Raw genomic sequence first — 8,029 nt, 5'->3', positions numbered from 1 at the left:
GTATTAAAGATTTGGTCATTCAAAGCTCTAGATACCTAATGGATGAAGAATGGAATAGAAAATAGCAGAGGAAAACAATTCAACATGCAGCTATTATGATTTTATAATGCTAATATGAAAGAAATGCAGCTTTTGTTTTTCTGAAGAAGAAAGTTTAGTTTAGTAAGTGTTCAGTTGTAATGAGTCTAAAGTATTATCCTCCAATATATCAAAGAGTACTATACTCATCCTCAGAAATGTACATCAGTAATTATTTAAATTAGCTTTGGTTAATATTAATTTACTTGTGTAGCAAATATGTTAAAATATTCGCTCTCTTTCTTTCAATATATTAACACACATTGCATAATTTACTGTCTCTTAATACAAGCCTGAAATCACTACCTCAAAGTAACACAAAGAGAAAAACAAAAATAACCTAATACAAAAATCAGAAACCCTAAATTATGTGAAAAAGTCCACAATGTAAAAAATAAATCTGAGGAAGAGAAAAACAATGGCAGAAGATCAACAGAAGTTTACTCTAGCTCTCTCTGATAAAATAGAGATTTAGTATCCTAGCAGGTACTCCTCTTCTAGAGGGTCACACCAAGTCAGCTATAATATACAATTAAAAGAAGATTTTATACTGTTTTCACAAGGAAACCGAAATCTATGAAAAGGTGTCCAGCCAGGCAGGTGACTGCTGTGACTGTTTTGGCCAACATTTTCAAAAACTCATTTGCAGTGTGAAAATAAAAAGGTAACATGGAAAAAAGCAGGAACAGAAATGTACATGAGAGAAAGCCACATCCATTCAGAGAGACAATCCACCATACCACTGGACAGTCCGAACTGTCACTGGAACCACAAGTTTGATCATCACAACATCACATCACAACTGGTTTCTACTCCTACACTTAATGGTCGAAACAAAAACCTAATTTCAGAAAAGCAAATCACAACAGAAGACTAAACCAACACTTGCAAATCAACCAAGAACATAGAGATTTACCTATTAAGATCATAGATCCCCCAAAAAGAAAACCTCCAAATGGACAGAACAAATCAGAAAAATACAAGAAAAGTGATGTCAAAGTAGTATAATTCACACAGTAAATAACCAGGCATTAGAACAGACAATCAAGGATCTAGAAGATAGTTACCAAAATACATTACATATACAGCTGAAAAATGTGATTAATGGAACGATAGAAAACCTCTACAAGAAAATTTGTGAACAAGATGAGACCAACCAATGATTAGAAAAATAATTCACGGAGACTACAAACAGAAATATAAATAAATTCTGAAAATACAAAGGAGTCCAAGAATAAAATGGATGCCTAGTTAAAAGATATGAGAGAAGACAGAGCTAAGAAAACAACCCTTGCAACTCCCCCACCCAAAGAAAAAAAATGTACAGAAAGTCCATGCAAGACCTAAAACAAAGAATTAGTAGGATAGAACCCCTAAAAATGACCAATTAGAAGACAGGGAAATAAAAAACAAAGTAGAATGTCTCCACAGTAAATAGATGACATAGAAGATAATCTCAGTGTCAAAGACAGAATAGGCCTAATAAGAAAGAGGAGATAATCATTTAGAAAAACTCCAAGAAATAAGAAATGATCTTTCCAGAACTTCAAAACTCAGTTAGAAGATCAAATTTCAGGGAAATAGGTATCAAGAAGGAGAAGAGCAAGAAAATAAATGGATGGGAAGCATATTACAGAATAACAGAACAAACTTAGTATTTAACAGCTACAGCCAAAAAAAAAAAAAAACTCAAACTCATGAAGACTGAACAAAAAGTTACTGAATGACCAGTGCAACACTGAAGGGATTAGAATGGAAATCTGAAAGTTTCTAGAATTTAACAAAAAGGAACACACAAAATACCAGCTACTCTGATATTTGCAGTACTTACACAAAAATTTATAGCTCTCTGTGCCTACAGCAAGTAATTGGGGAAATCTCAAATGAATATTTTAATTATGTAGCTCAAGCTCCTTGAAAACAGGAAGAAGCCCTAACCCAAGGCAATAGACAGAAACAAATAAAAAGTTTAAATCAGAAATAACTAAATAAAGACAAAATAAAACATAGAAAGAATCACTAAATCAGTATTGGTTTTTTAAATAAATTAACAGACTTGACAGACCCTTACAAAATCTGACTAAGATGAGAACTTACGTAGATAAATAGATAAAAAGCATGCAGATTGGGAGAAGATCTTTAGTTGCTCTGCAACGCGCAATGGCCTCATATCTCAAATATATTTAGATCCCAAAAAGTTAATGTCACCCAAAAAACAAATCCTCCAAGAAATAACAACCCTCTTAATAAGTGGGCTACAGACCTCTCTGAAGAAGAAATGTGCATGGCCTTAAGACACATAAAGAAATACTCAACCTTTCTGGCCATAAAAGCAATGCAAATCAAAGCAACATTTAGATTCCACCCTCACCCCAGTTAAAATGACCATTATGAAGAAAACTAATAATAAGAGATGCTGGGCTGGTGGGGATGTGGCCAAAAAGGAACATTACTACACTACTGGTAGAAATGTAAACTTGTTCAAATACTCTGTAATGAAGTATAGAGGTTCCTCAATAGAGCTCCTATATGACCCAGCAATGATGGATCAAGAAAATGTCAAATATATTCACAAAACTCTATGCTTGCGTCAGAATGAATGATATTGCCCCATTAGTAAGGAAATGGAATCACTTGGAAAACATAAGTCAAACAAGCCAGACCCAAAGAATCAGAGTCTACAGTCCACTCATTTGGAAAAAATAGAATATGTCTAGGATATTCAAAATAGCTCAATAACAATATGCATATCACCATATAAAATGATGCTTATTGAAATGTGCTCCAAGACATGGATACAAGATGATTGTATAGTGAACAATTTTTAGTTATTTCTATTTAGTTTTTACCCTTTGGTTTATTCCCTGTAGTCACTGTTTTTTTAATTTCTGTACCCTTTGTCTTATAAATAAATTAATATGATTTGGGGAAGGGAAGGGAAATCACAGAAATGGTGGGACAAAGATTAACCAAAGCAGCAGTGATATACAGATGATATGTTAGAAATGAACTTCACAACTTTGGGGGAGTAGGATGTCAGGGTTGGGGGAAGGAGAACAAAATGAGGAAGGGTAATACTGTTAAAAAATGTACTCATGGGGGTGGGAAGGTAGCTCAGTGGTAGAGCACTTGCCTTGCATGCCTGAGGCCCTGGGTTCAATTCCTCAGCACCACATTGGCAAAAAGAAAAAAACCAGAAGTGGCGCTGTGGCTCAAGTGGTACAACACTAGCCTTGAACTGAAGAGCTGAGGGACAGCGCCCAGGCCCAGAGTTCAGTCCCCATGACCGGACCCCCCCCACAAAAAAATTTACTCATTACTTATTTAACTGTAACCCACCCTTCAGTATATCACCTTCATGATATAAAATCCCCCCCCCCAAAAAAAATAAGAGAACTCACCCAAATAGAGAAAATTACAGACAAAAATGAGACATCACAACATAAGAAAAAATTAAGAAGTTTGCAAGAGAGTACTTTGAAAACCGTATGCCAATCACCTGGAGAATCCTGGAGAAATTCATGCTTTCCTATACTTGATCTGAACCAAGAAGTAACACATAAGAAGTAATGAAAATGAAATGTCAATAAACCACTTTCCATTCCAGAAAAATCTAGGACTCAATGAATTTACCATGAAATTAAGGCCTGCAAAGAACTTACAGTAGTTAGAACTAACTCTTCAATGGAATAGAAAGAGAAATGGAATTATCAAACACATTCTATGAGGCTAGAATTAGACTCTTTCCCAAATCACATAGGGACTCACCAAAGAAAGAGAACTATGAACCCAGTTCTTTGATCAGCATTGATACAGAACTTCTTAAAAAATTCTCACCAACCAATTTCTGCCACTAACAAAAAAATCACATCGTATGATCAAATAGGATTGAGCATAGGATACAATTGGATTCAATATTCTTGTCAGTAAACATAATACAAACCATCAGCAGAAGCCAGGACAAGAAACACATCATTGTCTATTTGGATGTAGAAATAGCTTTTTAACAACCTGAAATACCACTTTATGATTAAAAAGTTATGAGAAGCTAGGAATGCATGGAACGTTCCTCAATATACTACTGAATATGTATATGATAATGATAATTAGCAATTACGTAACAATGGAAGTATGGAGACATTAAAATCAGGAATGAGACAAGGATGTCCACTCTCTCTACTACTCTTCAATATGGTAGTGGACTATCTAGCAAAAGCAATAGGGAAGAGAAAAACATAAAGAGGATCCAAATAGGGAAGAAGTAAACCTATCCCTTTTTACAGATGAAATGACCCTATAGCTTCCTGCCTTAAGATAGTAAAAGTGATGTTAAACTTCGGCAATGTAGCAAGGTATATAGCCCACAAAAATCAGTAGTTTTTCTGTTACCAACAGTGGGATGAACCAGGCTGAAACCCAAAAAACAACCTCATATGTATTAGCCTCAAAATCAAAACAAATCTAAACAAAAGACCAACAACAAAACTGAGAATTAATTAATTTAACTAAATATGTGAAGGACCTCTACTGTGAAAACTTTAAAAATATAAAAAGGGAAACTGAAGGAGATTCAAGGAAATGGAAAGTCCTTCAATGCTCTTGGTTGTAAGAATTAATATAGTGAAAACTGCAATACTGCCCCCAAACTACTAACAATGCAATACTTATCAAAATTCCAACAATATTCTTCAATGCATTCGAGAAAGCAATTCAAATTTAATATGGAATTACAAAATTACAGATGAAACAGAAGGCTTAGAAATGAACTCATGGGCTTATAGTCATCTTACACACACACACACACACACACACACACACACACACACACACACATACACAATAGAATTCTATTCACCCATTAGAAAGGATAACTTTTCACCAGTCTTAAGAAAAAATGAAAGGCTTGGGAAAATTCTACTAAGAGAAAAGAGAAAGGAATGCAGACAAAATAATATAGGTTTCATGGATTCATTCAGTTTTGGTATCTACAAGTAAACAAGACAGATTCTACCTCTTCCCAGTTAGAACGTTCATTATGAAGAAAGCTAACTATAGCAAATGCTGGCATGGATGCAGTCAATTGGGAACTCTATCACACTGTTGGTTGGAAATTAAATTGTTCAAACACTGTGGAATGCAGTACGGAGTTTCCTGAAAAGAGTAAATATACATCTCCTTTAAGACCCAGTAATTCCCCACATGGGCAGTAATCCAAAAATTAACAAACAAGCTCACATGAAAGCTACAAGTATAACCATGTTCAGTGCCCAGGTCCAGAGTTCAAGGACTGGAAAAAAAGTTACCACTGCTGGCATTTGTTTCCACAAAAATGAACCCTTTGACATAAGATACCAAATCATTCTATTTGCAATAGCTGGCAAAGGACTTAAAGGTAGTGGGTGACAAAATGGCTTCTTTGTTGAATATTAGGAAAAGATGTAGGCAGTCCAAGAAAAGGGAGATTTTGTTGTTGTTGTTCGAGGGGCTTGAAGTCTTGGCATGGGCACTGTTCCTGAGCTCTTCAACTCAAGGTGGGGTACTTTATATCTTGAGCCACAGTGTCACTTCTGGTTTTTTGGTGGTTAAATGGAGATAAGAGTCTCAAGGACTTTCTTGCCCAGGCTGTCTTTGAACTGCAGTCCTCAGATCTCAGCTTCATGGTTAGCTAGGATTACAGCTCTGAGCCACTGGCACCAGGCTAAAAATGGAGAATTTTTAGAAAAGAAAATCCACCTCTTCCCTTGTGTCTACACCTCATATATCACTATTAGAACACTTCACCTTCAACTCATTTCATCAGACATTTGTAAATTTTCTCTTTTCCTTCATGCAGGAATACTGCAGCCAGTATCAACTCAGCTGTGGGACTGAACAATTGTATGGCAATTGCTAGCACCTAAATCAAGAACTGTTACATCAAAACAAATGAGACCCACTTTTGGAATAATTGTTTTCTCTTTTTAAACAAATCTTTGCTTGATTACTTCCTAATGTGACTAATGACATTTTCATTCTCTTCAGCCTTCTCCCACATGTGGTCAAATATTTAAGAATTCAAAGATTTCCATTGATAATTCATTAAGCTGACCTCTAAGAAAATGTGCATTTCTGGAATTTGGTTTTCTGGCTTGTTCTTACATGCATAGGCTTTCTATGATTTACTTGTTCTACAAGGAATTTTACTTTCTAATCTTTGTGTGATCAATTTTAGTCTCTCTGTTCAGTCTTTCTGGCTCTCTGGAGTCTCATTTGAGTCTTCCTCATAAAAAATACATTATTGATCAGCTAAATGACATTCAGCTTCTGTTTTTTACCTGACTTCATGTAGGCTGTGATAACAGACCTGACTGGCTGTGCTTACTGGAGTTTTTGTTTGTTGGTTGGTTTTGTGTGGTATTTTTTTTTTGTTTGTTTTAGAGGTCTAGGATTACTATTCAAGGTAGTAGCTTCTCTGGGTCCCAATGATCCCCTGACCTAGAGTCAATGAGTTTTTCTCCTAAAGATACAAAGAAACAGCTAACTAAATTCCTGTTAATTGTCTCAAAATGAGTCAATCTGGCATCCTTGCAAAGCCATCAATAATCCTCTGTAACTACTTATAGAAATGGTCTATCAAGATGGCTTTTCAAGGTTGACTGTGAAAAATGTTCATTTCCAATTCAGCACCATGAAACAGATCACATCCCATGGAGCAGACTTTTGGAAGAAAGGTCCCCTTCCTTCCTTCTCTTATGATTCATCAAACCATAATATTCTGCAGTTGTGGCCAGCCTGGAGCACATTTTCCAAGAATATTCTGTAGTGTAAAAGAGGACCAACTATGAAAATAAAGGTGAAAATACTTGTCTACTACAGACTGATTTATCTTGCTTTTATCTGTTGTTATTTTCATTACATCAAACACATGGATAAATTATATTGGGATTAGACAAGTGGCAAAAATTAATGGAATAAACATTCAGTTTACTTTCATATATCCAATATAAAGCACTTAACTCCTTATGGAAATTGAAATCCGACTGTAGAAACAATGTCAGAAATATAAAATAAGCCTCAATATGAATAATCTGGCACACATACATCATCATCTACTCAGAAATTCAGTCTCTCTTTAAATATTTATTTAGTACAAAATAATAAAAATTTAATTAATGAATGTGACTTTTAAGTATCATCTGAAATACTCCTCGTGTATATGATTGTATATGTTTTAGATGTCACCTAGACAGTAATTAAACATGCATGTAAAATTCAAATTTCCACAATTTAAGCTAGATTAGAGGAGTCATACCCTCCTGTATTGTGTGGTGTGAATTTTACTACAATGAGGTGCAATAATTTATTTTTTCATGTTAAGATGAGTGCTAAGTGTAGGATACACTTTGAATTATTACATTAATTTATTGAAATTAGTTTCATTTTTTTCTATATCTGCAGAAAGTAAAATTATATATTAAACATTCAATATGAAGTAATCAATGATAAGTAAAATATTACTAAAATGATATACTATTAAACTGTGATTTGAATTATAGTTCTAACAAATTGTGATGTAAACAACATTTAATAGAATTATGGGTAATGTTTATTAAACTTACCATCTTGTTATTGTTTTCTAATTGTGTCATTTGTTATTCTTGATGCAAGTCATCTCTTCACCTCAATTGTTTAGTTTTCTATTTTATCTCTATTGGTTTGCTGATTATGCATTTTGTTTTCCCTTTTTAGTGACTGACATGAGGCTGAAAATCTATACGCTAGTTTATTACTTCCTACATTAAAGTCAAGTTGCTGCTCTCCACAGCTGTTCTACTTTTCTTTGTATAGTACAGCATTTCCCCTAGTCCCACCGACTGTATTGCTGCTCTCATATATTTTATTTTCAAGGTAATGTACAGAGGGGTTATAGTTACATAATTAAGGTCATGAATTAATTATTTTCTATCTTGTT

Source organism: Dipodomys spectabilis, unplaced genomic scaffold (genome assembly GCF_019054845.1).
Source record: "Dipodomys spectabilis isolate Male_0828 unplaced genomic scaffold, ASM1905484v1 ptg000203l, whole genome shotgun sequence".
In the NCBI taxonomy this organism is placed as follows: Eukaryota; Metazoa; Chordata; class Mammalia; order Rodentia; family Heteromyidae; genus Dipodomys; species Dipodomys spectabilis.
The sequence above is the reverse complement of the archived record's forward strand: the minus strand, read 5'-3'. Positions refer to the sequence as shown.